At 39.8% G+C, this 20,561-nt stretch overlaps 1 long non-coding RNA gene and 1 pseudogene across 1 annotated transcript; both read left to right on the top strand.

Annotated features, from left to right (window-relative positions):
* The first annotated feature begins 575 nt into the window (after positions 1-575).
* LOC145435696 (uncharacterized) lies at positions 576-19,607 on the top strand. The gene is made up of 2 exons (XR_013913959.1): positions 576-2,799; positions 19,029-19,607. It is a non-coding gene; the product is annotated as an uncharacterized LOC145435696 (long non-coding RNA).
* Positions 10,979-11,477, top strand: LOC145435367 (uncharacterized; annotated as a pseudogene).
* Positions 19,608-20,561: the final 954 nt, after the last annotated feature.

The following is a 20,561-nucleotide window of genomic DNA, read 5'->3' as shown; positions in this document are numbered from 1 at the left end:
ATAGTTCAATGTCTTCTCTGTCGTCAGGACTCAGGCTAAATTCTAATGGATAATAATTATGAATCATCCAGATTTTATGTTTTCAATGACAAGGTAACGGCCAAAAGCAAATATAGTCACTGGATAATCCTGATGCATATGCGTGTAGCGTAGCTACATATGTTCGTGATGTGAGGAATCAAGTTTGGAAAAGATCCATATCAAAATTTAACCAAACAGATCATGCTGTTTCGACTTCTATATGTTCATTTACACTAGGCCGATATTTAGTATTACGATACCTGGGATGCAGACTTATACACGGTACCCACCACGCAGATTACGTAGCGAGGAGGAGCATCGATAAACCTCTAACATTTAGAGGGATTTAAGAGTCCACCTCCGTTGAACTCGAACAACCGTGGAACGTATTAGGGTATAATTATTTATAACAGGGGTCCTTAAATTATGGGTCGCAACGCAAACATATAGGTCGCTAAGGGAATAAATTATGATTGCGATCGCATTAGCGCGATCTTTAAACATTTATGTGGTACTTGTCGAATATCGTCGAATAATGTACTATGTATATTTTGTATATTTTCAACGTCACTGTGTTGGGTACCATATAGCCGTATATTTTCAACGTCACTGTGTTGGGTACCATATAGCCAATGATCCAGACACGCTGAAAGTGGTTACGACAGGGGCGGGCAACATACGGCCCGCGGACAGTTTTCTGTCTTACATAATAGTGTGGCCCGCGGTCACAGTCTTCTGAGATTCCCCACTACTTGCTTTCCTTGCATACGTCAAATTCGCTTACGCGTAAATTCGTCGAAGCGAGAAGACTTATTGCATTATCGGCATTTACGATGTACTCAACCCTAATGTCATTTGTAGTAATCATGGTGTTTGTCGAGTACTGTGGTAATTTAAACCTGGCCGATGTTTCCTATTTTTGATTCCGTAACCGTCGACTTGTATCACGGTCATGGCACACTTCCAGGCTTCTGTAAGACACCGCTTATGCCAGGGGTCGACAACTCAAAACGAGTCGGGGGCCACTTTCAAATTTCGCGGAGGCTGCGGGCCGAATGAATTCATTATCGAGATAAAATAGGCCACATAGTTGAACCACCACGCTATCTCGTCACCTACTGAACTTTAATGAATTGATATCTTGGTAAATTTGGGGTACCGGGCTTATCGAACGCCTTGAAATCTTAATTAAGAATAGCACCGCGTGTTGATTGATCAGAGAGAAGCAGACGTGGTGGTGCCTGTATGACAATGCTGTTCTCAAATCCACATTGTCCTCGTCAGTATTGGCGAGAAATGGCTTTGAAGTTACATTGCTGTCGTTAAAATAGATTCATTAAATACGATTTATTCCTTGTATATGTGGATAAATGGGCGAATAATGTATCGATTCAGCAATCCGGCCCGCCAAGTTCCTAATTTTCCTATATCCGGCTCGCCGACTGGAGAAGTTGCCGGCCCCTGGGTTACGACAGTACGGATTATTAATCATGAAAACAAGCGACTAATACACGAGCAGGGTAGAGCGAGGGAAGGACCGGGGCATAAATGCCCATTTGCCCATATAAACTACGTTTTCTACGCCTGACTTCAGCAGCTATTGATGTGCATTACGTTAAATAATTCACTGAATACTGTTTTTGGTCTCTACGCTTTCAACTTGAAGTTCAAATTACACACGATTTATTCATTGTATAGGTGGATAAATACGCGAATAGTAGGCTATTATGATTGAGGAATCCGTCCCGCAAAGTACTTCATTTCCCCATATCGGCCCACGACCGCCATATGTGATAGGTTTTCAGATGAACGTATAGTCAGAATAATAACTCGTGTATTATACGTCAGACCCGGTGTCATAGGTTCACGGCATTGCATAAATGGTGGAGTATTGCGAAATCGAGAGTCACGTATGCCGAGTCAACCGGAGGTCAACGCAGCTGCAATGGGTTGTCCGGCGTTCCGACATTTCTATACCTATAACACATTCAATATTATATTTATATTGTTATTTTTCTGCTCTATATTCGAAGGTATTGACCATGAGCGTAATAACCCACTTATCAGGAGTATACCCGAATCCTGGATTGGGCTACATTGCTGAACCCCAAATGCTGTGATATCAGATCAATCTCTATTATTATCAATCTGTTAAATTCACAATATTCATAGTAGCTGCAAAATTATACCGTGATAGCTTCTATGAGAACATTATATATTTTTTCCGCTCACATTGCGTCTATATCTTATAATTAATATATATCAAGTACAACAACATTTCTATTAAAATAGTTCTAACTGTGATGATTTTTCATGCCAGGCCTAAATTGATACAAGAGTAAATCACATTTTTATGATGTGTGTTGAATGTCAGTCTGCTGCATCAGCTCACTTTTAATAGCACAACTTCATCCCGTCAACTAAGGCCTACTCGGAAAGACATGGAAGAGCCTTATTGATGCTGCGGCCCGCGGCGTCGTCAAAAACTGGAAATTGGCCCGCGACCACAGTTGAGTTTGAGACCTCTGGTTTAGAAAGTACAAGTTTCAATGTTTTTGGTAAATACTTCAAATGTGCGATTTTAGGTGGATCCATTCTAAATGCTGAAGAAGATTCTCTCCAGCTTCGAAGGGAATTTTTGAATGTCAATTGCGATTGGAAAAAAGTTGTCTTTCTTTTCAACTACCTCTACGGACATCGGCATTCCAAGATAATTCAAAAGATATTACCCTGTCGGAAATACTTGATCTGTTCACTTCCTTGACTGATATCAAACTGGTGAGTGTGGTTATTATATCATGGAACCATATTGTAATCACTTTATAGTTCTTATACCACTGTTGCTTTGGCTCGAGTCAACTTTTTGTCGTGGCTTGACTTGTCTCGAGTCAATGAGCTAATAAATGACTTGACTCAAGCGCTTCATAAATGTGTATTGACTCGTGATTCTGAGAATTTCCGAGTCAATTTCAAGTCCTCAAATAAACTCTTACGTATATGTTATTGGCAATTGCACGTGTGTGTGAGCAATACAACACCTTCTTGCATGCATATTAGAAAAATCAGACAACTAGGACTGTTTAGTTGCAATTCTGCTATAGAGATAATGCTAACATGCACAAATAAAAGTCTGCCTTTTTCTCTCTGCGATTGCAAACTCATTCATTGATTTTAGTCTTTGATGTGAGCGTAACGCATTTGTTGCGTAATAGATTGTGGCAGCCAAAGCCACGGCCTACCATATCTGCTTACATATTTGATACATATGTTGAACTGCAACATCAATCCCACTGTAGTTATTCATATCTGCGCGACTACTCGTGATTTCGATCCGTCGAGTAAGACGTCATGGCGACATGGTTTGTCCATAACTCACTGTAAATATACCATGGAAAGTTCAACGCATTTGGTGTCAAGATAGTTCATTATAACTATGCACTGAAATGCAGCCGTGGGCTACATAGGAAATCGAAACGCGGTCGACCGGTCGTGAATAGCTAAAAAGGCTGGCCGCTCCTCGTCTAATGTTATCAACCATTTCTATCAGTGTTTGTGATGAATTTGCTTTTCATCTCAGGTCAGAGAAGAGTTCAAGAAGATAATTGCACCAACCACCATTGAAGACATGAAAAGCAGTTATCAATATATGATAAATATATTGGATGTAATATTTCAGGTAAATTTGGGCTTGCAAATTTAGTGTGCTCCACAATTAGTAAGAATTATTTTACTATTTCATTTCATCAGTCCACTGAAGGTGACAAGGATGAGCTCACCAAACTGCTGAAACTACAGCCGGAGCTTACCGATGCAAGAATTAACCGTCGGCAAAAAAGCGGTTCAACTGCTTTACTATAGTCCAACAGGTACATAATAATACATAATTGCCACTTCCATTGATACCTGATAGGAATATGTTTAGGCAGGAAAGGCTAACCTATTAACTGATGTATATTATGGATGTCCTTACCTAATGACTTCAGATTTTTTTCAGATTTTTTTGGAAGCGATAACAAAAATTCGTATTTAAGTACTTGAATATATGTCTGTGTTTCAGGCTCACGACATAGAGACCAGGAGTCAGAAGCATGACCCTCCACATCTAGTTGTCGCAAGACATCAGGATGGGTCCATTCAAGGCTGGATCCTAGCTGTTGGGGAATCCGTCCCTTGTGGTAACGATGGCGCAACGGTGTTCGATATTTTAATCGATATGATGGCATGTTATTATGCCTGGGATGTGTCATACCCAAAGGAATTTCAATTCCTGGCATTTATTCAGAGAGCTGTTATTGGAGACAAAAACACCCATGTGTCTGAAAAACTGAATAATTTCTTCAGAAAATTCGAACACATGCTGTAAGGTCATAATAAGCCTCTTTATTTGACCCAAGGTTATTTTTGTGCAAGTTGTTAAACAGTAGTTCATCCTTTGCTTCTATTTCGTTGGTATACATAAATCCATTAGCTTTGTCGACACTGGACAGTGGACATACATGTGGATTGATAGTGCGTGACACATGTTGGTTGAATTTAGTGTCTGTGGAAAATTGAATAATGCCTTCAACAATTTTGAGCACATAGGTGAAGGGCCTAATAGGCTAAGTAATTTGACTTGGTTATTGCTGTGCAAGTTGTGGAACAGTAGTTCATACTCTAGTTTTATCCTAGGACACTATCTTGTTTTTATTTGCAATATTGCGTTCATATTTATCAGTCCATTGAATCCGTGGGCATGAACATGTGGCTGGATAGCGTGTGACTCTTTCAGCATATGGGTTGAATTTAGTGTTACTGGATAATTTAATAATTTCTTCAAAAATTTTGAGCACATACTGTAAAGGCGTGATAGGCCCACTAATTTGACTTGAATATGACTGTACCAGTTGTTCAACAGTAGTTCAAACTCTACCTTAGTATATTGGCACACTGACTGTCTTGTTTTCCTTGACAATATTTTGTTATTATACTCCATTCCATTAGATCCTTTGACATTAGCATGCGACTTTGAAGCGTGACACTTCAGCATATGGATGGAATTTTGCAGTACACAGGGGCTATATTTACGGGTCCATTTCAGAAGTGTTTTTACGTTGTAAAGTCGTATGCTCAAGTTACTCAAACTAAGTATGTCGCATGCTCATATTGTTCTTGAAGCACATAATTTATCACTGTGCCGATGATTCTTTATTTTTACTAGCAGCAGTCTTGTTTCATTGCGCAGTGCATTGCTTTTACATTTCAATGATGGTTTCGTTTTATCACTTATGATGTCATATTGACATTGAATATAATGATGTCATTGTGAACTAAATTGATTTTTATGCGGCGTTACAAGCGACAGGGTGTGGGCCGAGTACGCCAGATTATTTAGTAAGAAAAAGCTGCAGAGAGATAGGATTCCTGTCGGCCAGATTATTTAGTAGTTTTTCGTGTCCCTTACGTGGGCGATATCGTGGAGAACGCCTATATCAGACAACACAGCGTTTGACAACACAGTATCTGACAACGCCAAGCAACAACACGAACACCTTTTCAGATGCTATTTTTTTTACACGCAACGCGTTCTCTTTGATGTTGTCACGAACGGAAAAAAATTTAGAGTTTAAAGAGAATTACGACACTCGGAATCGCATTGGAGTCTGAATGTTCTCGCGGTAGGCCTAAACCGTCATGAAATTTCAACGCGCCCTGGCAAATTGTGAATTGGTGTATGGAATCAACATGATCTGTAGTGTGTATACTTCACAATATTTTGAAAGAGTAGTTTTACCTACTGGTAGTTCAGAAACGTCTAGCCCGATACTTATAAACTTTCAATTAGCCGACGAGAAAATCAAAATTATTAGGTTGGCAATTAACATTCTAAAGTCCCGTTCACCGCAACTATATCGTGTAACATGCAATAGACATTAGAATTGACCATAGCGGTAGCCCAATTACGTTTCATAGCACCGAAATATATTATGGACATATACTATGGATAAATTTGATTATATCATTATGCATTATTGGGTTGGCGAGTGCGAGACCAACGCCGCCTCCAAATTTTCTGATGACATTCGCAATGAATTCCGATAAAAATCATCATTCTTCGAAGGGTATATCGCCTTGCCTCAGTTGGTCGTAGTTTCACGTGCTGTCAGAAAGTTCGGTCCACGATCACATTATTATCGTCAATCTCTATCCTAGCGACGCAAGCCTATATAATCTCGATTCCATTATAGATAACTAGCCTACGGTAGGTTGGTTATCTATAATTCCAATTTCCATATGCTCGTGTTTTTCCATGAATGCGTGTATTGACTTCACCCGTCGATTCAAGACTTTCTATCGATATGTCGAATATATTCGATATTGAAATACGCCGTGGAAATAAGTTTTGGAAAGACATCGCTAAAAGCCTCGAAGGCAATCCCGACAGTCGTCAAGAACGTCCATATTCAAGTCTCAATTTGTTATATGCCTCTTTACATCATCTTTTGGTTATAGGAAGGGGGGTGTCCGACTGCCCGGTTTCAACGACTACTGAATATCGTTTCAATACCTTCCTATTTTGTCATTCAATCAATTCATATCAACATACTGATTATCATCAGTTCGTTCCCGCATCACATATCGCAAAGTATGTCCTAGCGACACGAGCCTGCAGCATTGATTCCACCCGCTTATGTTTTTCCGTCGTTTGTAATGATGATTTCGCGTGAATTGACGTAACCTATTGATTCAATAGCCTTCATTTTGATCACTCGATTATATTTGGAGCAGTCTTGTATTGAACTAGAACCCATCATACCCCGTGCGCGAAGGGAATATTCGATACTTCCTGTCTTGGCAATTGGAAATGATGTATCTTTGAAACAGATGCTAAAGGGTGCTGAATGTAATGAATGAATGTTCACAACCCCACGCCAAAGGTACAATCGGCAAGATCTAATTGTATAAGTTGCGTAATATATCTGGGTGAGGAGAAAATAGCACAAAATAGGGAACACAGTTGTTTACAACGTGAAACATTATAAATTTCGATATGTTCATGGAGAGCATGAATTGGTGGTGATCATGGTGAACACTTCTCGATGTCTACCTACTATTGAAGAAGTGCCCAGAATTTCATACCAACAGAAGCCTCACTTGTCTGCTCATTTCACTTCAGCCTAGAGGATTTTGCTAAGTCAAAGAAAATGAGATTGATACGAACTGCTATTCCGAGCCACAATTTGAGGGGTGAAGCGCATGACACCAGGCAAACGACGAGGACAAGTGCCACTTCTGTTCTGGCCAGCAACAATTTAGCCCTGTCAGCACAACGAATGCCTGGGCCGTCAACCGGTACTAAAAGGAAGCTATTTCCTCTCAAAAAAGTGCACAAGGAAAATAATCACGTTTCCGATTCTTCGGAGCCATCACCCATATCCCAGAAGCTGAACAACACTGCATCCGAAATTGCCCAATTAATTACCGAAAAACTTTTTAGATATGCAAATCTGTCGGACTCCGTAATCACCAGTTACACAGGACTATCGGGCACCAATTTTATAATCATTAGGGATATAATTGATAAATTCCAGCCCTTCTCTTATTGGTCTGGAGACCGAGTTACAAAAGTTTCCAGTGAGGATCAACTGCTTCTGTTCCTGATGAAGCTTAAACTGGATATGCCTCATTTTGATGTTGCAATACGATTTCATGTGAGCCGTACCACCGCCATTAACATTTTTCGGACATATCTTCAAGCAGCCCATGAAATATTTTTTGTGGGCTGCATGTATACCATACCATATTTGGAGAAAAATCAATGTTCAATAATAGACACTTACGTGACCTTTGACACGAACCAATCAGGTTGCAGCAGGATGTAAACAAAGAACAAGGCCGGGCAAGCTTACTATGAGCTCTTATGGAAAAAGGTTGAAAAATGAAAGATTTAAGCAAAATTACGTTGAATTGGGGATGACTGGCCTTAATGAATAGTAATAGCGTAGAGCTAGTATGTAGTTGCAGCTTTTAGTCTAGGATGAACATGAATGGTGGCAGGTACGCATCAGCGTGCTGTGTCCAAATGCATGGATTTTTGACAACTTTTCGGATTAAGCGACAATTGTTGTATACTATGTACTATAGGATTGTGGTAATGCATATTTTGACGATTTCATAGGCTCCAGGTCTCGAACGAAATTTTCAAGCATATCATATGTTCAGAAATATATGCTATAAAATACAGCTGTTGCCACATCACAATTTTGGCGTATTGATTATGAAACTTGAAAGCTATGGAGATTTTATCGAATTTCTGGATTTGAGTGGAACAGCATCTTCTTCTAACACCGCGGAGAAAGCTACGAAGTATTTCATGGAGCGCTACGTACACGACTTAGGGACAAAGATTGAGGAGACAATCCACTCTTTTTAGAAGCAATATTCTAGCCAATGTTATCACAACTTGCGGAAAAGTGAGATATCACACTCAATGGAAATACACGTTCTCAGAAAATCCATTATTGATTCGTCTTGCACTTCTAAGACAGGGTAAGTAGGAAAAAGACATTTTTTCAGAGACTCCTGCAATAGATATTGTAACCATGACTTATTTTCACATTAGGTTCTGATATATGCTTTCATGCATATGCATAGATTAAGACAATCCAGCACCTGAAGCTACAAGGACTACATTGAAAAGCAATCTCTCGACCGTACTCGCAACCGACCAACTCCTATCTCAAGGTAGATTTTGGTGTATCTGGTGTCTTCAGTTCTATAACATTCCACCAAACACAAATAATCCTGGAGAATTGTTCATTCAACAAATTGGGCATCTAAATGAGCTTCAATGCACACCACTGGAATATAGTATGAATAGACATGCACTGTTGGTACACATTGACCATGGCACCGCGCAATTACGATTCGTAGCATGCTATTAGGCATTACGATATTCACAAAGGAACTGAATTTGCACAATTGCCGAATATGTTGCGTCATTCATATATAATTTTCAATCTTGAATTAGAGTAAGTAATTAGTCTATATTTGGTTAGTTGATACACAATGCTGCATAGTATGACACCAGACAAAATTTTATACTCCTTGATTCTTCCGATCAGCTGTTCAATATGAATACGCTGTCTCGTCATCTTTCTTGTTGTGGAACAGTCTGGCTCAGGCATTTGACGGTGTGCCAAATCATGTGCAGGAATATTTAAATCTAGATTCCATTTCTTGATTTCAGACTCAATGGTGAATCCCTTTTCTGGCTACTCCAAGTTGTTTCGACACCTTCCTATCTTTTCATTTCATCGCAGTCTTGTGATGTTTTGAAACGCTGAAAATATTAATAAACCTGATTGATTGATGATAGCATTTCCTGGTTCACCATAGCTGAACTCCATCATTTTCTCACATTTCTTGTCGAATCCACATATTTCACTAATATTTTGATCTGAAATTGTCCCTGTGAACAGTTCCTGCACTAAAGTAAGTTCACCACAATCCATCAATCCTTTCCGAGTTGTATGTGATTTATTGACAGTCAATATTCATTCTAGTTTTGAGAAATGAATGAATGCAAATGATGCATTTTTAAGAACCACATATCTACATGGCCAAATTGAAATTTAATGAAGCAGTTACATATGGTTGACCCAATGGTTTAATACTATATACTATAAATTTGACGTCAGTAGGATAAGTCGGGCAATTCACAAAGAATTTGATGTAGTCCAGCATAAAATTTCATCTTTTGACATTGTGATGCTCCTCTGAGAACTGAACTTCACCAGCAATAATTGTCCGTCAATTTGTAATTTTCCTGGACGAGTTTCCTGTTTAGTGCTTCTACTTCCAGAAATTTGATATTCTTGTGTTTTATCCATCGACTTCCTCTTTCTGCAGCTTCATAAAAGATATCCATCAAGCCTGCACAAAATATATAATATGTTTATTTTACAGAGCAACACTGCTGTGCAAGCACCTATCAAGGCGTACTCGTTCACCTCTACCAATTTCAACTATTCATCTCTCAACAATTTCAATCCATTACACACCATCAAGCAACAAAACTGGAGTGGAATAAAACGAGACACACACCAAGTCGATTGTGGCATCAAGTGTGACTGCATTTCAGATTGGACTAAATTATGTCACAATTTAATATTTTTGGTACAATAATATAGATATGTTATTTTATTAATAAAATGAGAATTTAGATGACTACAAGGAAGTCCACATGCCTTCATCCAGATTTTACATTCTTCCATGCATGTTATTGGCTCTGAGAAAGGTACAAGCGCACACCAGGAACGGTCTGGGTAGCCATCTCCGAGTTACAAAGGCTATTAGCACAGTGTTTATCCGGCATTTGTCCTGATTGATTCAATACATGAGCTAGGACAAAAAATGAAGATTTCAGCTGGGAACGGATCATGCTGCCTAACATACATCATATTAATATGATCATTGAATATGCAGACAAGTGTCCAGTGTAACAGTAATTTGCTAGATAATGATGCAGACTGTAGACTACTATATACGATTCCATAAATATAACGCCAAGCCCACATAATGAATACCCCATATATCCTGACTCAAGATTAATCTAATACATGCTATTCGGTACGACAATTCTATAGTATACGACCAAGGACTAAGGATAATACAGCAATAGTTGCTTCATCCGAAAAGTTGTCAGAAATCTATTCGTTTGGACATACCATGCTGATGAGTGCTTGCCACCATTCATGTTTATTGTAGGTTAGAACACTGCAAATACATACTAGCTCCACGTTATTACCATTCACCAAAGCCAGCTATTCCCAATTCAACGTAACTTTGCTTAAAACCTTCATTTTTCAACCCTTTTCCATAAGCGCTCATAGTAAGCTTGCCCGGCCTTGTTCTTTGTTTACATCCTGCTGCAACCTGATTGGTTCGTGTCAAAGGTCACGTAAGTGTCTATTGCCGAGCGATCATTGATTGCACAGAAATTCGAATAGAAAGCCCAAGGCAAGATCTCAATGCAGCTGCATCAACATACAGCAATTACAAGCATGCTTCAACGGTGAAATATCTTATTGCAGTTGCACCAAATGGTGCAATTACTTTTGTGCCGGATGGATACCCAAGAAGCATATCGGACAAGGAAATAACTGCTAAATCTGGACTCATTACTCATTTACAAGTAGCCTATAACTTATAACGGATATTATGATCCATCATAAGCTCATCATATTTTATTGCAGGCTGGTGATCTCCTACTAGCTGATAAAGGCTTTCTCATATACGACCTCCTGCCTTGTGGCATTTACCTGAATTTGCCGTCATTCTTGAGTACCCGAAAGCAGCTCACAAAAGAGGAGGCAGCATTCACGCGGTGAATTGCTAGAAGCAGGATACACGTGGAACGTGGGATCGAAAGGATGAGAAACTATAAAATATTGCACTGTATCCCGCACCGATGAGACCATACATCGACAAAATTGTCCAAGTATGCGCATCATTAGTTAACTTCCAATCCCCCACTATTGCAGGTGTCTTTGACTCGTACTGTGCTTTTTAATATGTCTTTATTTCAAATTTCTCGTCGTTGATTCAATTCTCATTTAGTTCGCTCGCTGCTGGTTTAAGTTTCAGTAATAAACACCAAGTTTCAATATTCCCATGTTGTTTCCGTTGCTAAACTTAATTGCAGACATAGGTATAATAAGAAAAACTCCAACAACAAATCAACTAAAAAAAAGTTTATTATGATATGAATTAAGACAACTCTACTGAGGCAAGGTGCAGCTGGGTCATCTGGTCACGATGACCGTGCTTGAGCTGCTATGTCGATCTGCCGAGTCGTTCACGAATAGTCGCTTTAATAATACATTGACGTAAAAATCTGTCAACTTGGGAATGTTTGATCTTGCCCAGCTGGCGTCTTTCTCCACTCGAACTATCCAAAAATCCTTGCAGGTCCAGACCACAAAATGTGCAATCCGTGCATTATTTGCGTATTTTGTGCCTGCACCTGATGCCAGTAATGGTGTGATCTGCATAACTCACATTCTGATGTTAGATAAAAACCCTTTTTGCTGTACTTTCCTGAAAGTTCTTTTCTGACCATTTCGTCAACTGTGAAATTTCTATAACTCCATGGACAGTTTACTTCTACGACAACGTCAACACAGCCATTTTCGGTCAGAACCACTCCACCAGGACTGCTGCCCATAAAACCATAAGGAAATAATACTAACCCAATTTTTTTGACCGCTTTTTCTGTAGCTTCGGAATATCTATGTATTGCTGTACTCTCATGTACCTGTCCCCACAGGATGGCATCTTTAGCAACGTTGTACTCTCCTTGCAGCGTCTTGAAAAGAGAAGGTGGGTATGAATCAATATCTAAATAATGCCGGTCATAACTGTGTATCACCCTTCCGAAATTACTGCTCGTTAACCGTAGTGACCTGAACTTGCCCCTAATTGGACACTCTCGTTGTGCTGCAGTCACAGTTTCCAACCATTTTATTTGTCCGGCATTAACTTTACATTTTTCCAAAAACTCTCTGGTATCGTTCATGTAGATTGGAATCAAGTCTTCTATGTGTGGTGGTTTGAAACCACTATCATGAGATGGTTCCGGTTCTGGCCCAACAATCCATGTCATTGGACAATCACTGGATGCAGCTTTCAGACGCACAAACAGATACATTTTGTCGGTCGAATTAACTGGCCGTGAGATCGCTTGGAAAGGTTTGGTATCTGGAAATATCTGGGAAATTGGTTTCATTTCAGAAAATGATGATTTGGGCTTTGAAATCCAGGAATTAGGTAAATTAGTCTTTGAAACTCCTTTGCGGTTTGCGTATATGGCTGTTGCTACCATATGACTGCAAAACTCCGTCCCATTCGGACAGGCACATTTTGCATCTAAAATATTCCCACAGCCGTCAACAAGAACCTCAACATTGTAACTCCTATCCTTCATTGACGCCCTGACAATTCCATGGACTGTATTGGGCTCGAAAGTCACGTGACTTGTGGTTCGTTGGGGCCAAACAACTATCTTAGATAGCCGCTCCCTGTGTTAATTTGCGATATTGGTATGTTTTCAAACCGTATTTTCTGTCTCAGTGAGGTTGTTTGAAGTACAGTTCTGGGTTTTATGTTATCTTCTATGACTTATTAGCTAGTTTCAGGACTTTTAGACACTAACTAGGTAGGTTTATGTTGTTTTGCAGCCGCGCAAAATGCCAGGGTATAACGTGCCAATTTGTTATAATGGATGAGAAAACAATTCGGAGTAGTCTTTCCATCGACTTCTGAATTGCCAGAAAACGACTGGAAAGTGACTGAAATTAATAAAGCTAGTGGGAATGATAAATATAAATAACATTTGATCTATGTTGTCTTGTTTGTTTGGTGGTATCAAATGTCATAGCCTACCGGTATTTTGTGTGCCCCAAAGACAGCGTAATCGAGTCAGCTTCAATAGCAAATGATTTTAAGATAACCCACAATTATTAGATTTTTATTAAAGTGTTTATATAGTGAAATTGGCCTAATAATAGATGCATCAACTGCAGGCATTGGTTAGCTATTTGTCTGTGCCATTTATCGAAAAAGATAATCAAGAATTTCGGTCAGCCAAATTTAGGTTTAACCATGCCAATCAGAAGGAAGTTATTGATTGTTTCAAGGATAGTGCTGAGAAGACTGCTATTGCCAGACAAGGACAAGAGTACCGTACTTTCGACTTGGTTTTTGTGATGATGCAGCGATTTACAATTTGGTATCATTCTAACTGCCGTAACTGGAATGTAAATATTCTTTTTAAGGAAGACCAGGTCTTGCTGTTACTCATAATACTACTTCGTATAATTTAGTACTGGCACTGTTGCCAATGTTTTTTCTAAATTTTGGTCAAGTTTCTATACATCAGTGTTGTTCAAAAACAACTTTTTTTCCAAATTTCACTGTCTCATGAACAAAATTGTTAGGTTGGCTTGAAAAAAGGTTGCACGCTAGATTTGGCTCAATTTCAACATGCAGAAGTCAAGCTATCAGATTTTACAAAAAAAATTAATTTATTGAAAAAATAAAATATTTTATGAAATTTTACTGGCTATTGGGCTCGAAAGTCACGTGACTTGTGGTTCGCTGGGGCCAAACCACTATCTTAGATAGGCGCTGCCCGTGTTAATGTCCGATATTGGTCTGTTTTCAATTCGTATTTTCTGTCTTAGTAAGGTTGTTTGTAGTACAGTTGGAGGTTTTATGGAATCATCGTAGTATAACTAGCGAGTTTCAGGGTTTTTAGATGGTTACTAGAATATTTTATGTTATTTTACAGTCGCTCAAAATGCCACAGTGTTGCGTGCCACAATGTCGTAATAGAAGAGAAACCAATCCAGAGTTGTCTTTCTATCGACTTCCGAAATGCAAGAAAGCCGTGGGAAAGTGGCTGAAATTGATAAGGCAAGGAGTGGATGATGAATTGTATTTAAATTATTAAAGGCTCTGCTTTTTGTATGCCAAGACCGTGTAATCAATGGCAATTATTTTGAGATGAACCACTTTAATTAGATTTTTGTAATGTATTTTAGGAGAGAGAAAGACAAATACAAGAATATGCAGCTGGCATTTTCCAATGGGCAAGGTGGCAGGACCTACTAGATTTGAGTGGAACGAAGGCAAGAGAATAGACTGCAGTAGCCCTGAGAAAAGAATGAGGATATCCACCCCCCCCAAAAAACATTCAGATTTGTTGACCACAAATAGTGAATGTGCTACATCTACAGGGATACATGCAGAAAATGATGATGTGGAAGAAATGAAAAAACAAATAGCTATTTTCAGGAAACGTGTGTTAGCTCTTGAGAAAGAAAAAGATGAATTACGTTCAGACAATATAAAGTTGAAACAGGCCAATCACAAGCAATTCATCGACAGTTTTAAAGATAGTGCAGAGAAGATAGCTATGTATACTTCGTTACCGGACAAAAAAACTTTCGTCATTGTTGTTGCAATGATACAGCGGTTTACGGTTAAGTATCATTCCAACTGGAATGTTAAAATCCTCTCAATCGAAGACCAAGTGTTGCTAACTCTGATGAAATTAAGACTCAACTTGCCAAATCTAGATTTGGCTGTTCGCTTCAATGTTAGTACAGGCACTGTTACCAACGTTTTTCTAAGTTTGATTGAGGTCATGCATGCCATTTTCCACACAGGTATGATGGTCAAAAAGTTTCCGTCATTGCTCAAATGCCAGATGAGTGCTCCAGAGTGTTTCCGTAGTTTTCCTAACTGCAGAGTAATTTTAGATTGTACTGAAGTACGAACAGCCAAACCAGATGATCTTGGCAAAAATTGTCAAACGTTTAGCCACTACAAAAAAGGTAACACACTGAAAGCATTAGTTGGAGTCGCACCTAATGGAACGATTACGTTTGTGTCAGAACTTTATGCAGGCTCCACGTCAGATAAGGCCATTACAAAAGACTGTGGAATCCTTGACTTATTGAAACCTGGGGACTTAATTTTAGCTGACAAGGGGTTTGCAATTCACAGCATACTTCCTCCAGGAGTTACTGTGAACCATCCATCATTTTTAAGCAATCCTCAATTCACTCCTCAGGAAGTATCAGCCAACAAAGAGTTATCGCGAGCCCGTATTCATGTTGAAAGGGCGATACAGCGAATTAAAGTTTTTCGTATCTTGGAGTTCATTCCACACCATTATCGACACCTATCCAGCAAGATATTTCAGTGTGCTTCATGCTTGGCAAATCTGCAGACCCCAATCATCCAAAATGCTTATAAATAATTATTTTATTTATAGTATGTACCAGGGAATCACCAAGCCCGCCATCCGTCGTTTGGCTCGTCGTGGCGGAGTGAAGCGTATCTCAGGACTCATATACGAAGAGACCAGAGGTGTGCTGAAGGTATTCCTCGAAAACGTCATTAGAGACGCCATCACTTTGGAGGTGGAGGTGTTGACGACACACGCCAGCATTCATTTCTTCTTGGCTGAGGTCTTTTTGGCAGCCTTCTTGACATTTGCCGATTTCTTGGCCACGTCTTTCTCGACGGGAGTCTTCTTCGCTTAGGGCTTTTTGGCCGCAGTTTTTTTGGTCGATTCCTTGCCGACTCTCAGAGTTCAAGCGATAGCAGGAGAGGTAAAAAGGTATTCCTATAAAAGTCTCTCAAGAGAATTAAATTGTTCTCCCAATCACTTTTCTTAGGTATTCTATCGACCAACAGTTCTGTTGGTGTCCAAACCACAAAATGGCATAACTCCGCGTTTGCCAAGTGTAAGCCGCCCTGCACCAGGTCATTAGGGTTGTTCAGAATTGATCGACTTTCAAAATGTCGTGGTTTTCAGTCCGATTCCCATGTCTTATACCATAAAAACATATTCTAGGTACTTTTTTTTCGTAATTCATCCCTTGCATCCGTGTGCACATTGAGCTGGAAGAATATCGGCTAAAAATAGGGGATTCCCCTAAAATTTGAGTGTCGCTATTCGGACTAGGCTAGTAAAACGTCATATATAAGCTGGTTTTATGTAGCTATTGCGGTTGGAGTGCTACATAACCTCACTAGAGCAAGTATTGTCAGGTCAGGACACCATTTTCATGTCCCACACTGCCTTAGAACTCCTCAAAACTGCCTAAGACTGATAGTCATTTTGTTGGATCACCTATCGTACACTCCTCAACCCTACCCGAGATTGTTCATCAATTCCCGGGATCACCACGTGCAAGAATACAACTGTAAATGTATCATTCACTCACAGCCATATTATAAACATCACATTGTTCAAAGGAAACGAAACAAAAAGGCAAAGAAACAGATCAACTTGGCAAATACTACTTAAATCAGGTTCGGATGAAATGGTTGCTTTAGAGAAATCGGCATATCTGTTCTCGTTATCTTCCACGGCTTGTAAGAGGCTCGCTCGCTGTTCTTTGTCATCTGTTTTGAAAGCATCAAAGTCGGTATTCAATTCCACCAAACGCTCTGCTGCGCCGTTAACTATTTCAACGCTACTCACAAATTCTTGAGCAGTCACGAAATGCGAATCAGTATGCCATTCCGAAACTGGAAGACTAAACCAATCATGCTCGACATGTATAGCATTGAAGAGAAACCATGATTCCGATTCAATTAAAGCAACCATACTCATTGACTCAGAGACGGAGTCAGAGATTAGACTCAGAGGTATAGCCTACCTCTGCGAAATTGTTCAAGGATTGGCATTTGCAGCAATTTAGCAGCCATCGCTTCCTTCACTTTGTCAGGAATCTTTGGTTTAGCCGAGAACATTGTTGATACCACCGTTTCCTCGGTGAGATGCCAATGATGTTCTCGCATCTATTTATATGCCACATCAGCAACTGTGAAATCGCACAATGAAAAGTCTGTCATGCCATGAAGGAATTTGAGATCAATATACTGTGCGTCACATGCATTACCAGTTTTCAACCAAGCTGGGACATAAAACAGGGCAACTTTCTAATGAACTCTTCAGAATAGCCCATTTGCTCTCTCCACATGAACATTTTTGACAGTACAGCACTTGACTCATCCATCCAGTGCTATTAGTAGCACCAGGCTTGCGAAAACGATTATCAATATATTGGGAAGCTACAATCGCCAAGGTGCCTGTTGCACATTCTCTGTAGTCATTTATTATCAAGACTTCTTTCTGCTTTCCATTATATGGCTTCATCAGTGGAATTATTTCTTGCTTAGCTTCATCAGCTTTGATCGCCAACCAGCTGCATTCATCAAACTGAAGTGTTTTAGAGCTTCTTAATTGATCAATATATTTGCACTTCTTCGAAGGTATTAAAATCTGTGTTTTCAGGGCCTGTGGTCGCAGATCCAAACACACTTCACTTCCAGACCTCCCCGGATGACTAGTTCATAAATATGATGGCGACAAGCAGAAATAGAAAGTAGAAAACTTTCCTGTTTATCAATTCTTCAAGTAACAGAACCGCACCTTTATTTTTTCCATTGTTTGAGGGTGTTGTGTCAAACACAATAGCTCTGACATTATTTGTTAAATTATAAAGTTCCAGCAGTTCAAATGACAGATCAGCCTGTGCTTTTCCTGTAGCACTCTCCAGAGTTCGATTGCCAAGAAGTTTGCCTTTCTCAAATGCGTTGGAATACGCAGACTATGCCAGCACTGCCAAGGCCTCGAATTTCCCTCCGAAACGACTTCTAGTGAGCTTTGCATCCCAGTGCAATGCAATGTGCCAAGTGGATCTGTTTCTTTGCCTTTTTGTTTCGTTTCCTTTGAACAATGTGATGTTTATAATGTGGCTGTGAGTGAATGATACATTTACAGTCGTATTCTTACACGTGGTGATCCCGGCAATTGATGAACAATCTCGGGTAGGGTTGAGGAGTGTAGGATAGGTGATCCAACAAAATGACTATCAGTCTTAGGCAGTTTTGAGGAAATATAAGGCAGTGTGGGACATGAAAATGGTGTCCTGAACTGACAATACTTTCTATAGTGAGGTTATGTAGCACTCCAACCGCAATAGCTACATAAAACCAGCTTATATATGACGTTTTACTAGCCTAGTCCGAATAGCGACACTCAAATTTTAGGGGAATCCCCTATTTTTAGCCGATATTCTTCCAGCTCAATGTGCACACGGATGCAAGGGATGAATTACGAAAAAAAGTACCTAGAATATGTTTTTATGGTATAAGGCATGGGAATCGAACTGAAAACCACGACATTTTGAAAGTCGATCAATTCTGAACAACCCTACTGGTCATAGTACTCGTGATTTTTATCGAGTACTAAATGATCCCCAGCTATTTTCAAAAAGAAGTCCTTTTTTGTCATGGCCAAATCCTTATACCAAATCCTTATACCTTATACCTTGTCCTTGATTTGGCCAGATTTGAGAAATTCTTTTACCAGCGCTTTCAATTTGCTTTCTCGGCTTTATCCACTGGCATTCAATATCGGTGCGTGTTATATTTTTGCATAGCCAAAGAAGAACTGCAGCCATATGGTGACACTGGAATTGGCCATTTGGACAGCCGCAATGTGCGCGACAAATCTTCTGATCAGTAATGTGGATCTGAGACAAAACCATGTCATAAGAGAGAGAGAGATACGGTATGGTATTCTTATTCGCCTGCATCATCGAGATGCTTTGACGACGGAGATGCGATACGGCCTTTATAGTAAGGTCATCTAGTCTGCACCCCTGGTTTTTTTCTCCTCCATGCTATCCGTGATTGCCGAGCGCCTAGCAGGATAGCTGCGGATACCAGATTTAGAGTCTTTGTTCTGACCCACGACCTACCGATCGAGAAGCCAGACCCACAACCATTACACTATCTCGCTCGCTATGAGTCAATAAGATGCCAGAGGTGTTGTTACTCAAGTACGAGAAATGCTGTAAATTTCCACTGAATTTCAAGTAGAGGTAATCTTTCACAAAACTTTCTGGTAATTTAGCTGTTACCAACCTCAATGTCGTACACTTTCTGCTCGTAGCTGGACTGAATACGGCCCACCGCTCTACCGTCACCACCATACTTCGCTGATACTAAATGATCGCTGTCTAAAGCATTTTGACCTCTTCTAACCAGATTCGGGTCAGTTTTAAAGAAATCACATATCGTGAAAGTAGTTACCAAATCCATCTGAAAGGAAATACATTGTATCACTTACACGGTAATGTCAGTGTCAGTGTTACTGTTGCTAAATGTCTATTCCTAACGAACTACCGTCTCTCTATACGTTACCCATGCTATGCGGAAGGTTTATTGGCAATTTTATCAGTTCAGTCTAATCCTAACGAACTACCGTCTCTATATACGTTACGCTCCATTTGTAAGTAAATAAATTCTTCTTGCAGCTTGCACTTTCGTTACACGAACACCAGAATTGATGAGAAACTCCGAGCAGTGGCACAAATTGCGAATTGGAAACGCGTTCAGAGAATACCAAACCAAGCGCTTGGCCCCAAACGGCGGTTGTTATGAAAAAAAGTCACGTGACTTTCGAGCCCAATGGCCACGCATTGTAACTTGAACTACAAATCCTGACTTATACTTTAATTAGCCCTTGCAGAAAGCATTTTTTGCCTAATCGAAATATTTCATCATGCCATAGATAGACACGACCTCGACCAAATTTCCGGTGGCCATGTTTTAACAGCAATCAAACTTACTATAATTACACGCTATATATCTCCTAGCGATAAAAGAATGTTACAGTTACGCAATATAGATATTGCCGAATTCGTAGCAAAGAGAAATATACGCTAGCATACTTGAACTTGGACAATCACAAAATGTTGTCAATAGCGGTTACCAGGCAAGCCGCTTCCTCAGTATCCACGGGCGTCATGCATCAACGGCTCACTACCTTACCGGCCGTATATGGTGTCGACACAGGCAAATCGCACGCCTCAGTGAAATTGTATCACGTCACAATTTCCATTTGGCTCCAGGCAATTTGACGGTCAGGTTTGAACAGGTGCTGAAGTGATGTGCGATGGTCAGGTTCG

Source organism: Botryllus schlosseri, chromosome 3 (genome assembly GCF_051294905.1).
Source record: "Botryllus schlosseri isolate E-star chromosome 3, Bs_hap1, whole genome shotgun sequence".
Classification (NCBI taxonomy): domain Eukaryota; kingdom Metazoa; phylum Chordata; class Ascidiacea; order Stolidobranchia; family Styelidae; genus Botryllus; species Botryllus schlosseri.
Note: the sequence above shows the minus strand (reverse complement) of the source record. Positions and strands in the feature narration are given on the sequence as shown.